Below are 17,545 nucleotides of genomic sequence, written 5' to 3' on the forward strand. Positions count from 1 at the left end.
TAAAGCATGCTGAATTGTCTCTGAATGAGATGTACAGCACAAATATACTGGCCCTGCTCACTTTATTAATAACCCAATAATCGACACGCATCATCATACTTTGTGACTTTATCCTGTGTGTGTGACCCAGATATTAATTTTTCACTGTTACATCTCAACAGGAGCAATCTTAACAGCCAAAAGCGTACCTGGCAGCAAGTGAAGGTAAAGTAAAGGAAAATATTTCAGACTGGTAAGTAGCCTTTGAAGAAATGTGTTTGTCCAATAAAGAGAGCACCAAACTAGATATGGAAGAAACTGAAAATAAAAAAGATCAAGCTAGAGATTATGAAACTGGAGAGGGACGTGTATAAATTCAGATAAGGGAGAATTTCGTGTTGTGAACTGTATTTAATTCTGTTTTCTCTCCACAGCTTGAGAAACATGTAATAATAATTAAACAATTCAACACAACTTGAACTCAAACTTGTCATTATTGTACGGTTCATGCAACATGTTAGAAATTTGTTTATACATTTATATTCACAGTGGGGTGCCATGACCTAAACGTGTGGAAAGTTATAAATCATCTCTGTCCATTTAGCCTTCTTACACTTGCTCTGACTTAAACTGCTACTGTGTCAATGCTAAATTATGAAAAGAAGTTCTAACTCAAAGGTCACAACAATAAGGATCAAAGGAAATATGTGTCCCTGTACAGGTCCCTCACTGTGTCAGGAGAAACTGAGTCCTTTCAGGCACTAGAACCTGCAGGGACTCAACGAAGAAAAGACTTGAGCCTGAAAAGTTGTCCACAAGACAAAATTTATAAAATATGAAGTATACTATTAATTTAAGATGGCTCTGTCAGAAGTCAGCCATGGTGCCTGAGACCTTTAAGCAATGAACCTGTATTTAATTTGGCCAAAGGTCATTTCTATCCGTGCCCTTGTTTTGGCATGTGCATGTGCATGTGCATGTGCATGTGCATGTGCATGTGCATTTGCTTGTTCCTGGATCAGGATATGGCGTGAGGAGGTACGGCCAGCATGCATAGCCTCTGTCCCCAAGCAGGACACCATTGAACTCTCCTGCAGAATAAGAGAAATGTTGGATGGATATACATGTGTTAAGACTTTAGGCAATTTGATGCAATATGTGCCTTATATGGCTATCTATAATAAAGTATGACGAGCACTTTAAATTCCTTAAGATGACCTCTACACCTGACCTCTCATTACATTACCAAAATTCTGCCTATGCTACACCTTACTTCAGAAGTACACTCCTTCAGGTAAGTAAAATTCTTGCGCCTTGTGCAAACCTCTGTGCCAGTGAGGATGCTCGGAAGATCCTAGAGAACTGATCCCAGCATAGGGCCTCAATGTTGGAAATGAAATGACCTCCATCACAGATCATCTGTATGCACGGAGGATAGGAGTCAATGATGAGGTTTCACAGGGCATAAATGTAATATTGCTCAGCATTACTCAAAGGGGTTGATGTGGTATTTTTCAAACTGAAAAATCCAGTTCAGAGTCTATGGACAATTATCCCCAAGTGTACCTGAACATTTAGGATATGGAAAAATGTTCGATTTACATAGTCAGCCTCCACGGGTCCAGCAGGGGCCTGGACAATGTGACAATGTTTAAATCCAGACTGAAAACAGTTCTATTTAGATGTGCACATGACACCTGAAAGTATTTTATCTGCACTCTTCACTTTTAAATTAATTAATTAATGTTTTTTTTGTTTTTTGGAATGATTTTATTGCCTTCTTGTGATTTTATGTAGCTGTAAAGCACTTTGAATTGCCTTGTGTACGAATTGTGCTCTACAAATAAAATTGCCTTGCCTTGGATGCGTACATGGGTACAGTGTAGTGCACCGATAACATTAGGGAAGCCTGAGGGAGATGATGAACTTAATGCAAATACTTCAGCCAGTAGGTTGTTTTACATTATCGGCTACTGTAACTGTGGAGCAGCAGCCTGAAAGAACAGAGGTCATATTTTTAATATGGTAAGATGTTTTAATTCCTGCGTTTTATCTAATATCTTGTTTGTACAGTGTCCTTGACTGTTTTGAAAGGAGCTTTCAATAATTTGTATCATTAACATTATTACCTGTCCCCCATTTTTCTGAGTCGGGTCCTACTTGGGTGTAGATCGGATGTTTGTTAGGTATTGATTAGTTTTAATGAATACCATGTTCTCTCTCATTTAATTTCATGTTCATGTGTGTATAGTTGCGTTTCTTTAGTTGCACTGGCACCGACTGATTGATTTTTCGAGACAGTGAAAGTGGTGATATGATGACCACAGTTTTTGTTTCGTTTTTTAGACAAGACATGAGTTGCGGGAGCGCAGAATTCTAAGTGAACATTTCTTTCCGGAGTCCGTTTCAGCCGGTCGGACATTTTTTGAGTTGCAGCTAAGCTAAGCTTCAACTTTAGCCTGCCCGAGACCAGGCTAGTTCAGCAGCATAAGTTACCATGGTTACTCAGCACGCGTTCAAATAAGCCACCTTTATGGAACGGAATTCTCGCTAAATTTAGAAGGATTCGCTGCTTGCCCGTCTGACCGCTGGGTCACCCAGAGCCAGCGATTCGGCAGGTGGCGAGTCAATGCCAGAAGTAGCGAAATAAGCCAGGCTTTCCGCTAAGCCAGCTTCTAGGAATACTCTGCTGTAAACAGTTATGGCACCATGTTGACGTGCATAATAACACCTTAAGGCACTGCTGGGATTTGAACCCAGGATCTCCTGTTTACAAGACAGGCACTTTGACCAACTAAGCCACAGCGCCTCATGGTTCATAAAACTGATGAAAGAATAAAGAGCAGGAACTGGATCCATTTCAGGAAATGAGCTCAAGAGACTCTCCCAAAACTAACTGGGACTTCTAAAAACATTTTTATCAAGTCTGACCAAAGAACAGACTCATAATAACCATGATGCTCATTAAAAGGTCCATCATTTGATGAAGACCAACAATGCAAAGCATTCAGTAGAACCCTACTTACTACCAGTTTCTCATGCTAAATCATAGCTAGCTCTAAAGGACCACAGGCACTGCTGGGATTTGAACCCAGGATCTCCTGTTTACAAGACAGGCACTTTGACCAACTAAGCCACAGCGCCACATGGTTCATAAAACTGATGAAGGAATAAAGAGCAGGAACTGGAACCACCTCAGGAAGTGGTTTTTGTGATTTATTTCACTTCATATGTGAAAACATTGGATTAAGTCCCAGTTTAATCTTCTGTACCTCAAGAATAGTTAAAGCCATGAGATGAAGTGTCTCCAAGTACAGACTGTTTTGGAAGTCCAGCACTCCTGAAGCACTGCTGTACACAGTTATGGCCCCATGTTGATGTACATAATAACACTGCTGGGATTTGAACCCAGGATTTCCTGTTTACTAGACAGGCACTTTGGCCAACTAAGCCACAGCACCACATGGTTCATAAAACCGATGAAAGAATAAAGCAAACATTTTGCTTGTTGTTCTTAAGTACTTAAAATCAAAATTACTTTTTAAGATTGCAGTTTGATAGACGGCATCAGTATCCAATCATTGTGAACGGTCCGTTCAGTATGATTGGATACTGTTTTTCCTAGATTTTACGTTCTGTAGGCCACTAAACCTTTTCATATTTGTGTCAAAACTTTTAATTAATTGGTTGCAATGAGGGTGTGAAGAGTATTTCAAGCAATATGTAAAAAAATGTTCCAGAAAAAGATCCCCTACCCCACCTTTAAGTGTTTTTTAGGCGATGTGAAAACCTTTGTGATGTGAAACAAGATCAGAGATGACATCGATTGTGATGTCACTACAGTGATGACATCACAACTTTGTGAAGGCTTCTGTTCTGTCTCTTCTGGTGTGTGGTTCCAACCACAGATTCTGGATGGAAGTGAAGTCCGGATTCCAGAATGTTGATTTGTGTTCTCTGTTAATCTCTGGACGACTTCAGCTGATTACTTCCTGTCACTGTCACGTTGGAAGGTCCACTTCTGCCAGTTTTTCAGCAGCCAGTATCATGTTTTCCACCAGCAGTGTTTCCCAAGACAGAATAATGTCAGTTTGTTTAAAATGTTGCCAAAATAAACTATTACAATTACAACAAATGTCATCTCAGGGCACTTCAATAATAAAGTCCAATTCAGGCCAATTGGAGTTCAATTCATTGTAATTATAATCCAATTAATTCAATTCAGAATGAATCCAATTCATTCATACAGAGCAATTCAAAAACTATTTCCTCGCTAAGGAAACCAACAGATGGCACCGAACTTGCACTATCTCTAATTAGATATAACTTTTTAATAGTTCTAAGATCATATCTTTCTGGCTTTATTTGCATTTTACAAAGAGTCCCGAGTAATTATGAAAGTGGGGTTTTAATTTGAAGAAAAAGCCTCAAAATAAAGTGATTTTTAGGAGTATGCAGGGATTCATTTCCATCTAATGAACAGGTCAGTTATATTAAACAGTGGGCCGTGTGAGCAGCAATCAGGGGAGTAAGGAGTTCACAGATCATAGACAGAGGCAACCGTCCAACTATTCAAAGCTTTTAAAATGAGTAATAAAATCTGACAGGTAACCAGGGAAGGAAGTCCTTTAATCCTGGAAATATTCTCCAGGTGATAGTCAGCTGACTTCCTAACTGAGCTGATCTGGCTGCTGAAGTTCAGCTCTGAGTCCATAATAACACCCAGATTCCTGCTTGGTTTGTGCTTTTTAACATCACAGCCTGAAGCTGAGCTCAGATTTTTAACAGCTGACAATGACCTCTGTTTTCTCTTTGTTTAGCTGCAGGAAGTTCTGGATCATCCGGTTGCTTATTTGTTGGAGGCTCTTTGCTGGGCCAGTTATTCCTCTGTGCCAGCAGCTGAGCACCAGTTCTGCCAAAACTAACAGGAAACATCATCCTGCACCGCTGGATTATCAACAAGTAACACTGACCAAGTCAGGAGATTAAAAAGGATGCAGAGGATAGTCAACCATCTCCTAAACACGGGACTTGTGTTTGACACCAGTCTTTGAACTGCTGTGAGACCGTTGTTTCCTTCATTCGTTTTTCACCTTTTTTTCCAAAACTACTTGGTCGAAAGGTGTAAAACATTAAAAGTACTGGGTTAAAGTTAGAAAAGCATCATGTTTAGGAAATAAAATACACTTTTGGGGCAAAAACTTGGCCAATAAGACCAGGAGCTCCTGACCTGTCTCACACATTTCAGTAAGACTTCGGGAAATTGTACCAAAAAGGGCAAAACATGTCTCCTTTAAAGGACCAATAAGAGCTACATCTCAGACTCTACAGGCCTCAGTTAACTTGTTAAATGTGTCAGTGGGTCGGTGTGAAAACTCAACATCTAGGATGTTATTTCCAGCTTCTACGTTTAACTGAAATAGAAAACCTGAGAATTACGACAATTTGGGTAGAGCTATTTTACGACAGTAAAATATTTGGCAGTGACTAAGTGCCTTTAGCACAGACAGGAGTGTGGAGGCCAGAGGAGACAATGAGGCTGATACCAGAGCAACCAGATGAGCCTCCAGCGTCCACCTGTCCTGATAGTCCCTCACAAGCAGCTGTCTGTTGTTAGCACGTTAAGCTTTGATTGGTCTGGGCTGGTCTGTGGCATTATTTATAAACCTTCACCCTTGCTGTTTCCTCTCATAGCTTGTTTTCACCATGACAGCTGCTGGGTTCTTCCTGAGGTATAAGCACAAGCTGCCTTTTACAGTTTTTGTTTGATTGATTGGAAACATTAGTTAATATTGCATTCTTACTCTTTGTTGTACATAATTTCAGGGTTTCCCTCTTTGCCTTGTTGACTGCTGCTACATGGGGTTTTCCCACTAAAGGTGTGCTATCATCTGTTGTGGTAAAACATTACATGCTTGCTTGAATCAGCTTCTGCTAAACTTGTTCTCATGCACCCAGGTTCAAAATCAGCAGGCCAGAGCAGCAGCGGCACAAGAGCTGCAGGTAATTTTGGCTCTTACCAGGGAGCAGCCGCTGGCCGCCCGGTGACCGTGCCCTACACTGCTTCCAGTGACGTTTATATGGCGACACCTGTGCTATCCTCTGGTCTAAGTCAACCTGTTCTTCAGGCAGACCCAAGATTCAGTGGCTATGGCTCATTTGTGCCAACGCAACTGGTTGTCCAAGCTCCCGGCCTTGTCCAAGCTCCCGGCCTTGTCCAAGGTGCTCTTCAGGCAGACCCAAGATTCAGCAGCTCTGGCTCCGTTGTACCCGTGCAAATGGCTGTCCAAGCGCCCGGTTTTGTCCAAGCTCCTGGCTTTGTCCAAGGTGCTCTTCAGGCAGACCCAAGATTCAGCAGCTCTGGCTTCGTTGTGCCCGTGGAAATGGCTGTGCAAGCTTCTGGTGTCCCACAGGCTGTTCAGACGGGTCCAGCATTGAGCAGCTTGAGCTCTGGCCTGCCTGCAACAGGATACTCTACTGTCACTTATGTGCCTGTTGATGTAGGATCTGACGCTGGTGCTCTGCAACCTGGAGCTGCCCAATCTGGACCACAAGGTAACTCTTCTGCTTGGAGTGTAGATGGCCCAAAATATGTTTGGAAGCCTAAGGCTACGTGCCCACGACAACGCTCTGAAGCAGAAACGCAGATGTCTGTTTTTTTCCTCCACAATTTATCTGCGTTCTCACGAGCGCTTGGGGGTGGATATCTGTCTACCCATGGGAACAGGGAAAACGTATAAAACTCATAGTTTGCCGATGTAGTATGCACGCCCCGGACGTAGGTGGCAGTAGCAACAATACCTTTGGTATTGTTATATATTAATAAATATGAGAAATGCCTGTTTTGTGGCTACTTCCTCCGCGTCAGTTGGAAGAAAATGGCGAAGCGCGGCGGCAACAACAGTACGCCTTCAAACTTTGTTTGGACAGATGATGAGGTCCAGTTGCTCCTGAACACGACACTGAACTACAAAGCCAGGAAGGCAGTGGATAATGTGGATTGGGAGAGTGTCCAAAATAAATATAGTGAGATATGGGAGTCGTTCATGGAGAACTACCCACTTAACGTGTGCAAAAAACGCACTTCTGCGTCTTGAACTGTTCCAACGGCGACGAGAGGTTGGATCGTTTTCAAGATCTCCACTCTGGAGGGCGTTTGCGTTTTCTCCGTTTTGAACTCCTAAAAACGCCGTCGCCGTGTGCAAGATAGGCACATCTGTGGAAATGTTCTGCGTTTATCTGTCGTTGTCGTGGGCACGTAGCCTTAGGTGTCTGTGCGTTTTCATGTAGTCACTAGCAAATTTTGCCGAACTCTATTCTGAAGCCGAAACCTGCTGTGTTTGGATTGTAAAAAATTCAGAACATGTGTATTAAAACAAAATGATGCTCAGGTGTGTAATGGCTCCCTTCTGCTTGGAGGAAAGGCCCTTCACTTTAAGCAGCCTTACTGGGGCACCAAAGAGAACCTGTGCATTGCACCTGTACTTTTCATTTGGCCTGCTCAAAATCTCTGGAGAGGGGGTTGAGCTTTTAACTTTACATCCTAGGAAACTGGGATGTCAACACTCTGTGCTATCAGAACTTCTGCTGTGCAAAGGACTAATTGTGAAATGTCTCCACACAGAAACCCAGTGGGCTATTGCTCCCTCAGTCTTTGAGGATGTGTCAGCCCAAGCCCTCAGCCTCACTGACGTTCTCCCTGCAGCCCCTCTGTCACCACCTGGCCCTGTCCTCCAGTCAGGGGAGACCTCCAGTGTCACCAAGGAAGCTGAACTCGGGAATTACCAGCAGCAGACGGAGGAATTCGGCTACCCGGATGACCGCCAAGGGTCTGGACCGGGATCCGCAATCGTATTGGTGCCACGCTTTGGTGTGGGTGGATCTCCTAACTTTGACTACAGGCTTTTGTACGGCTTGTACCCCTCTGGAACCTACAGCACCTTCAGCCAGCAGCATGAGAAGGGCAAAGACTACTTTCAGGACGTCCACTACTTGAAGGAGCATATTACTGACAGCCATGGTTCTGGGCAGCAGAAAAAGTTCTTCCCAAGTGCCCGCTAGAGCTGAACATGATGTGCAGAGGGTATGTTGGGAGTGGTACCTGCAAATGTCTTTATCTCAATGCTCTAACTAATCTGGTTCTGTTTCAGATTGGAAAGCTGAATCCCAACGGGACAAGATTCTTTTTAGTCTTTGAATAAAATCTTGTCAAATGATCTTGCTTCAGAATGACTAAGGGAAACAATGGCCTGTGTACACCATCTGGGTTCAAGGCAAATGGCAGGCATCACCTGTCATATTTGACTCGGACATTCTGCTTTTGGTTTCAAACATGGCGTCTCAAAGCTCTGCATCTTGAGAGGAATTGCTATGGAAGTGTTAAATAGTTGCTCAATTGACTATAGCGATCAGTTACAGCCATTTCTCTACACCTGTACATGGCAGCCAGACACAACCCCTTCTATAGGTTGCTGAGTGCACAGTAGCCAACCTGAAGGCTTGCCAAACAAACGTTGTGCTTGAAATACTTGGCTGGATACTCCTTAAATATTCTTCTACAGTTGAGCCACAGCCAGTGCTGTCTTCAGCAGTCTTGTCAAATGATGACCTTGCCTAGGGTTTTTTTTTTTTTTTTTTTTTGCTTAAGTTAACAGACTTAACTACTTGTATAGGTGGTTTATTCAAGTTGAAACATTTAAAGGATAAGACCGGTTTTTTGACATTGGGCCCTTGATTTCACATTATAACATGATGTTCTACTCACCCCTGCTTGTTGTTGGTCATTTGGAGCTGTTCCGAAGATATTCGCGAGGCGTCTGGCTGCTCTCTTGAGATATTCGGCCATGAAACGGTTTCCTATGGGCAAGCTTATACAGGCACAAACTATGCTGTTTATAATTTATTAATTACTGTACACAAGCACTGATAACGTGGAGGTGCGTCGCTTACTTAAAAAAATCCGGGTTACTAATTTTGAATTTTAGCCGCATGAATAAATAGGCAGCAGGTCTGTGGCAGTAGCACGACGATGACGTCAGTAACACCCACTTTACGACAAAATCAAAATTACAGTAACCCGGATTTTTTTTTAAGTAAGCGACGCACCTCCACGTTATCAGTGCTAGTGTAGAGTAATTAATAAATTATAAACAGCATAGTTTGTGCCTGTATAAGCTTGCCCATAGGAAACCGTTTCATGGCCGAATATCTCAAGAGAGCAGCCAGACGCCTCTCGAATATCTTCGGAACAGCTCCAAATGACCAACAACAAGCAGGGGTGAGTAGAACATCATGTTATAATGTGAAATCAAGGGCCCAATGTCAAAAAACCGGTCTTATCCTTTAACAATTTTTGTTTCATGTTATGCAAAGTCTATTTTCTTGAATATTTTCAAGATGTAACCATGTTGCTGGTGGTCGAATGATACGCTAACTGTAGCTCATATACAACTGTCAAGGCTTCTAAATTTTTCCATCAACTGACCAAAATCTGAAGTATTTCCAGGCGGGCCTTTATATATTATTGGGGGTTAAAATCACTTTCTTTGTCTGCAGTCAAGTTGGGCCCTGAACTTTCTGCCATCAAGTGAATCAACTTTCAGCAGTGACGCTTTACCAGACAATACGACTCCTGTGACCTGTCCCTGACCCCGTCATGCAGTGTGCCGACTCAAGGCAGATGTTTTTCAACATTTGAATAATTTTCACCTTTGTCTTTTTTTTTTTTTTTAAAAACCTATTCAAATGTAGAATATTCTTTGACAACCCTACCCTGTGCCACTCTACTATTGAGCTTTAATAGGCAACTTGTTGCCTTTCCACTCTGTAATGGCAGGTTGTGCCAGAACATGCCTATTGATGTTGCATCCTCTGAATGCAATAAAGAATTACAGTAGTCAAATCCTGAAGTAACAAATGCATGGAGCAGTTTTACTGCATCACTGAGACAGGATGTTCCTGATTTTAACAATATTACAAAGGTGAAAGAAGGCAGTCCTAGAAACCTGTTTTATGTGCATTGAATGATAAATTCTGGTCAAATAACTCCAAGGTTCCTCACTGGAACTCTTACCATCCATTTACTTTACTCAATGTATCCAGTTTAGGGTAGTGGAAGCCTTTAGCCCAGTGATACTATTTTTTTCCACAAGAGCCACATTGGCAGAGCAAAATCAAGGGAAGAGCAACTTTTATGACAACATACTAAGTCCCCTTTTGCAAATATGCATTTCTACATATAAAACATCCCACAAAAGAAACAACACAGCCAATACATTTTCAATTAAGACCGCATTTACCTGAATACTGGAATCCTTAATACTCAATACTGGAAGCTGGCATGCATGTCCTTGACTTTCTTCATGTTGTATTTGTAGTTTGTTGTAATCATAGTGAGACATTCAAGATGAGCATGGTTTAGTCCTTTTTTAACTAAAAACCGACCCATTGTGCCTGCATCTCGCTAATGGAGCTAGCGTGCACTGCGGTCAAGTGTGACGGTGGTTTAAGCGGGCTGCGTTGCCAGGTTTAACAGTGCCCCCTTTAGGAAACACCATTAAGCCTTAATAAAAATACTTCACACTGTGCAGTATTTGCTGTATGTTATTTGAAAAAATGTATTGTTACCTTATTGTTATAAGCTACAATGCGAGTGCGAGCCACCAATTAAAGCTTGAGGAGCCGCGCAATGAGTATCTCTGCTTTAGCCTATCCCTGCTGCCAATTGAAAGTCAGGGTACACCCTGGACAGCTCTCCAGTCTACTCTGCAAAAGGTCTAATAATTTCCACACTTCCATTCACTGAGACTGCTAGAACTGTTTGGAGACCTTTTCTAGAGGGCCGTATCAGAGAGCCTACTGTGGGAGAGCACTTTGAAAGTTTGATTGTGCCAACTATTGCTAGTTTAATAGCAAGTGATCTGAATCGAAGGAGTTAAAAAATATTTTGCAAATTGATCATGTAGCTTTGCACTGGAGGGGAATTTGAAAAGGCATCTTCCACATGTGGTAGAATCAGGAAAACAAAAGCAGAGGAGATATTTAAGTCTTGTGTAGGATGAAAACCAACATGGGAAGATGTGATACCACGTTAAGGACCGAGTCTGTATGAAGCAGTGTCATAGCCCTCCAGCTGGTGTCCCAGGTGAGATGAACAAAGGCCGCACATACAGAGGGCAAGTTAAGACAGTTGGTTAAGAGGGATGTATGGCTCTGATGAGGCACACAGAAGACACCAAGTGGTGCCAAGCAGAGGGGCAAGGCTACGTAGCATAGGCTAATGAGTCACATGCAATTAAAGCTTGGAAAAGGCCAGCGAGTGCAGATTTAACTGAAACACCTTCATGGTGCAAGGTCAAGCAGGGCCACTGTACTGAGCTTCAAGTTATTTTGGTCTGGGTTTGTGTAATGCAAGTCAACCATGAGGAGAAGGAAACATGTAGTGGTGGAATTTAAAGTAGAAGTATTCAGTTTGCCCTTCAAAAGCAGAGTCAGCCTCAGTGGGTGTGGTGAAGACTCAAAGCTATGAAGTGAAAACAAACCTTGAGATCAAGTATTCAATACACAGACCTCATTTTATTGGTCAAGTTTATTTTGCCAGAGTTCAGCCACATGTTGGAATCTCCATGGAAGTGTCCATGAGAGTCACCTGCAGAAAACAGAAGGGGTCAGTATTGATACAGGAGTCTCAATACTTCAGACACTAGTCCAGCTTTACCTTAGTACAACTTCTGCCCTTTAGACCCAGTCTTGGTATCAGCGTGGTCAAAAGCATCCTGGGAGTATTTGGCGTACGAACTGGAGTCGCGGGCTCGTTGGTAGCCATTGCTGGACTGGACGACGTGGGATGAAGGGTATACAGTGCGCATCTCAGATGTGTCCTTAGGGACCTGGTCGGAGGTCCAGGCAGACTGTGGGAAAGAACTGTCGATCTTCAAGTTCATTAGGGCAGCAAGGAAACGAGCAAAGTCTGAGTCTTGCGCAGTAAAGCCAGCATTAGACCCAGAGGAGCCGCTGCCGTAGCCAGAGACAGAGGAGCCGCTGCCGTAGCCAGAGCCAGAGGAGCCGCTGCCGTAGCCAGAGCCAGAGGAGCCGCTGCCGTAGCCAGAGCCAGACCCAGAGGAGACGCTGCCGTAGCCAGACCCAGACGAGACGCTGCCGTAGCCAGAGCCAGACCCAGAGAAGACGCTGCCGTAGCCAGACCCAGACGAGACGCTGCCGTAGCCAGACCCAGACGAGCCGCTGCCGTAGCCAGACCCAGACGAGCCGCTGCCGTAGCCAGAGCCAGACCCAGAGGAGACGCTGCCGTAGCCAGAGCCAGACCCAGAGGAGCCGCTGCCGTAGCCAGACGTGCTACTACCAGACCCAGAGGAGCCACTATTTTGACCTGAGCCCAGAAATTAGTTGAAGCAAATTATGACAGCATGGTTAGTCATGCTGTCAGTAGCCTCTGTAGCACTGCCAATATGTTTAGTAACAATAAACAAAGCTAAAGGACTATTTGAATTTCAAGTGGGTCATTAAACCTGAAGTCTAATATATTGTAAGATTTGGTGCTGCATGATTAATATAGTTGCAGACCCTCTTCCCTCTCATTCCTACCAACATCATGGGTTGAGCATGTCCAGACTAAACAACTTCCCATGTTGGCTGCCTTTATATAAACTGCACCTAAATGTTGATATACTTGCTTTTCTGGGGGGGATAACATGTTCCAATGCTGAAGAGCAGGACACAAAGCCAGGAAATCCTGTTTGGATTTCAAAAGAAAAGAAAGAAACTTTAGTATATAGGAGAACAAAAACCTAAACCATTAAACATGAAGACTCACCTGAAGAAAACCTTAAACAACATGTTGAACAAGACAAAACAGAAGCAACACAACTCAGCTAAAACTGGTCAAAAACAGCAATCTGGTGACTGCTGTTGAGAGAAGATTTGTGCTGTAACTCATCTGAGGCTGCAGCTGACTTTATATTGGTGCTCTACCTGCTCTAATTACACTCATAAACCTCACCTGGGACCCAGTCAGATCGTGCTGCATTCAATTCAGCTCTGAAAATGAACACTTCTGACATTTAAAAGGTTTGTTGCAACATGTGAGGAATGAACATGGGATGTTTTAAAGAAGGTGAATTACGCTTGGTCAGATACGGTTTTAAACATCTGGACCAAAGTCCTGCAGATCACTGTGGGCCCCTAATCTCTGGCTGGGGAGTGTGAGGGGAGTGACAGAGATTTGGTCTGAAGGACTCCAGGTTATAACCTCGGTTCTAATACGTCACAAAGTCGTCACAGTCATGAAATTGGGGTCCAACACATCACTTGTCCACTTCACTAGTGGGAGCTGCTAGTTGGGTTTCAAAGGGGAAAAAGTGAGCTCAGCGTGACATAAGACTGGAGTCTTAGTAAGTTAACCTGCTGAGTTCTGGAAATAACACTAACATAATGTTGACTCCTTGGCAGGAATAAGGAGCTCTGCAGCTCTCTCATCCAGAGGATCTAGAAGCATGGATGTGTTTGGAACATAGCAGAGGGTGTATTCTTCCTAAAGTCACGCTAACTGCCTTCTGCGCACTCTGAGATGTTTAAAGCTCAGATTAATATCTGAGCTGAGATGTAGAAACGTGAGACAACATGATGCAGAGCTGCTCTTTTATTAAGTGATATGGAGGAGATCTTAGATTTATTTCAGATGAACTTGATTAAACAGGACATAACGGAGGTTAAATGTTTAAAGCACCTTGTGCCATCATTTTGTTCATATCTGGAACTGTTTCTCAAATTTGTCTTGATGATTTCTGTGGATTTCCATCATTCCTCCTGAAAACTTGTTGCCTTGTGAGAACAACCAAAGACTCCCACAGACTCCCTGTGACCCAGCAAACTTCCAACATGGGAAATGTGACATTTGAGCACTTTATAGTCTGTAGGCGACTGTTTTCTGTTCTTTGTACTGTGGAGGCTTTACCAGCCATCAGTGAGGTGGAACTGTACTGAAAATACACTGAAGTTAAAGTTACATTTTTAACTCATTTAAAAGGGAAAATGTGTCTATTTGAATAATGACCTTTTTTAATATGGGTCTAAGTTTCTGAGAAAGTTTTTTTTTACTGTAAAATGTTGACTGTCACACCTGAACTTCATATTTATTTATGAAAATGAGAATATTTATATCCCCAGGTTGTTTTAATTCTGAAAACTAACATTTGTTACAGTAGTTCACATCATCTGTCCTCATAATTACTTTCATAAAATCCAACAAAGGCCAGACTTTATCATGTTCATATTTAAACTGCAACCTGCAGGTTAACAATGTGAGTGACTTAAAGTGTGGAAACAAGTCCACAGAAGTTTTTCTTTTAATTATATGTCGACTATGTGCAAGTAGTCCCCACAGGCAGTGTCCTTGCTGTAGGGACGACCAGGTAAGACATCTGATTCTCACATATAGATGGAACATTTGATGTTGCATTAGGCCCAGTATTAATCAGACATGTTTGTTCATGTTCCAGACAGGATAGTGAATGCTTTTGTGCACAGTCCACTGTGTGGTTGTACAGGTCACGACTTAAAGGTAGGGTAGGAGATCCTGGATTTTGAGTCCAGCGAAGCTGCATTTTGAAAATACACAGGTAAAAAGTCCCAACCCTTTTCTTCACTTTCCCCCCGAAGGCACGCCTCTAGAGTACATGAACGCGCACGAGCACGAAGGTGCACGAGCGCTGTTCTGACAGCAAGCATCGATCGTTGCCGTATTTAGTATTTAGTTTATGCTAACTATACGTTTAATAATGCTAGGTGCTAGCCAAGCTGGCTCTAGTTTAGCTTCCTGCCAAGCTTCGTTCACGGAGCAGGGTACGCGCACAGGGGGAAGGAGGGGGAGGGAGGAGCAGATTGCAGTTTGATAGACGGCATCAGAATCCAATCATTGTTAACGGTCCGTTCACAATGATTGGATAGTGTTTTTCCTAGATTGTACGTTCTAGAGGCCACTAAAACTTTTCATATTTGTGTCAAAACTTTTAATTAATTGGTTGCAATGGGGGTGTGAAGAGTATTTCAAGCAATATGTAAAAAAATGTTCCAGAAAAAGATCCCCTACCCTGCCTTTAACTGAATATATTCCAACACCTGGCTCGCCTTCTTGCATCCAAATGTAGAACAAAACAGATGTTTGATCTGTAAAATCTGATGGAATGAACAGAATCCGTGAGACTTGTTTGATTCATTCATTAATTTAATACATTTATTCTAACCCTCCCTGGGCTCTGGGGAGGATTCATCCCTCCATCAGACCTGTTGCCACTGATTTTCAGCCCACTTCATGTCATTTGGCACAGCTCAGCCTTTTCTCCCCGTTTCCCTCCTTAAGAACAGCTTCTTGGCAGCCACCCTTCCATGGAGACCATTTCTGATGAGGCTTCATTGAACAGCTGAAGGTCCAGTTGCATCCCTGGGAATCACCCATTTTCTGCAAAAATGCCATTTCATGCATGTTAAACTGTTATTTTATAGATGCAACAAAAGAAATGGGAACAGATGACAAATTCTTCCCATCCCTGAATTTTAGCTTGAGCAGCTACTGATGATGCAGCCCTTTTGGCCACCTGGTACCTGCTTCAGGTCAACCTCCTGAACAACCCAACACAAGGCCTTTTTCTTCAGCTGGAATTTTTCCCTACGTGCTAATATTCACAAGCAGGTCCTATGCTGCTGTCCTGATAGGCAATGATGACCTTCTGGCCACACCTCTGCTATTGAGGCTGAGAGGCGCCTTTCAGTTTCCATGACCCAACCTCAACGGTAATGTAATAATTTAATATAAAAAAACTCAGCTTTGTGTTTAATATGTAATGAACAGGGTCCTCCACTCTGTTTGCCCAAACCACCTGATCCAACTTACTTCCAGGGAGTGAGTACTTGAGCCTATAAATTTTGTTCCCAAGCCACTTCACTAAAAGTAGCTGCCACATCTAGATTTGTGTAGCACAAGCTTCATTACAAGTATTTAGAGTACAAGACCTTTGCAGCCACAGACGGTAGTTATGAAGCCATCCTCGGTCATGGACTTGCAGAAACTACTGTCCAGGTTTCACATGGCCCCAGCATCTGATGGGTCTGCCCTTACCCAGAGCTGTAGGGTGAGGATTGCTACAGAGTGTAAAGGTTTCCCCCTCAGCACAATATGCAGCAGTGGAATCTTCTGATAGAGCTCAAGGCCACACCTTTACCCACTGCTGTCAGAGAGCTGCAGTTGGCTTTTCAGACAGTTTTAGTTGGGAATACATTCCAAGTTGAAGCCGTCAAGACCGTCACAAGCTCACCTTTGAGCAGAAACTGTCCTTAAGTTAATGCCAACACCTTATTTATAGGATTAAGTCATGTCAACCTGTCAGGCCCTCAACTATCCCCTCCAACCCACAACTGGGTGACCCAGAGACAGCTAGGAGCCATTTGATGGAGCAACAAGGTATTCAAGTTAAAAGCCATTTATTCAAGCGGTAGCAGCAGCGATGCCTCTAGAATATGCAGATCTGCAAGACAAAGAAAGTCAGTCACCTACCAGCAGCTACAGAGAGCACACATGCAGAGTAAAATGAGCCTCACCAGAAAGATCCTCAGAAGCCGCTCTGAACTTGAACCTTGTGCTGAGATGTTTTGCCGTGGTCTGGCTCAGATTCTGTTGGGCTGTAGCGGAACTGGCTGAACAGCACACGCTTCTGGTTGTAGCGGGACCGAGATTTGTAAGCGTAGACTTGATCCTCGTCGGTCACAGGAGTGAAGACTGGCTCGTCCTCGCCGCTGGTGTCAGATGAAAGGCTCCAGCTCCCATCTTCAAACTGGTAATTGCTGCCAGGAGCTCCAGACTGACCTCCCTGAGCGCCATGCTGCTGTGCTGCAGAACCACTGGTTCCAGCTGCTTTCTGATACGTTGGCTTAGATAGAGCTTGTCCATAAACTGAATACATGGGTGAGGAAACGGAGAATTAAGATCAGCCTTCTATTTACACCTGAGTCAATTTAAACTGCTTTTAGTTGCTGAGCTTTGATTGGGATCAGCTTACCGCTTTGTGCAGGAATGCAGGTGATGCTTCCAATCAGCACACAAGAAATCCACAAAACCCTGCAGAAACAGGGACATCTCATATGAAGTTCTGAGTACATTTAGAGACCAGTGGGGTCCAACCACCACCTCCCCTTAACATGCCCAGTCCTGTTGAGCTTAACTGCATATTCATAGTGTAATGCTGCAACCAAATGAGGTTCTGCTTGCCTCAGACATTTAAGGCAGCAGAGGTTCAGTGCCACCACTTAGAAGCACTGGGATAGACTAGAAGTTACTCACCTCATTCTGGTGCAATATAATTAAAGCTTGCCTGGGACCTGCTCATGCCAAACTGCACTAACACAAAGTTCAGAGCCCTGTGACACTAACCTGAAGCTGCAGGAGCTGCTTTCATATGATCCTCAGTGCAGAGGGAACTGATTGCTCAGCGGTAACAGCTGCTGCTGAAAGGTGCAAGGCTGCAGTTAACTGGCAACAATGGACTAACATATGGAGCAT

The 17,545-nt window shown here is 43.4% G+C and overlaps 3 non-coding genes across 3 annotated transcripts; all 3 read right to left on the reverse strand.

The window, feature by feature from the left end:
- Positions 1–2,714: 2,714 nt before the first annotated feature.
- Positions 2,715–2,788, reverse strand: trnat-ugu (transfer RNA threonine (anticodon UGU)). The gene has a single exon. It is a non-coding gene; the product is annotated as a tRNA-Thr (tRNA).
- Positions 2,789–3,049: 261 nt separating this feature from the next.
- Positions 3,050–3,123, reverse strand: trnat-ugu (transfer RNA threonine (anticodon UGU)). The gene has a single exon. It is a non-coding gene; the product is annotated as a tRNA-Thr (tRNA).
- A 243-nt stretch (positions 3,124–3,366) lies between these two features.
- trnat-agu (transfer RNA threonine (anticodon AGU)) lies at positions 3,367–3,440 on the reverse strand. Its single transcript has one exon. It is a non-coding gene; the product is annotated as a tRNA-Thr (tRNA).
- Positions 3,441–17,545: the final 14,105 nt, after the last annotated feature.

This window comes from Odontesthes bonariensis, chromosome 11 (assembly GCF_027942865.1).
Source record: "Odontesthes bonariensis isolate fOdoBon6 chromosome 11, fOdoBon6.hap1, whole genome shotgun sequence".
Taxonomy (NCBI): domain Eukaryota; kingdom Metazoa; phylum Chordata; class Actinopteri; order Atheriniformes; family Atherinopsidae; genus Odontesthes; species Odontesthes bonariensis.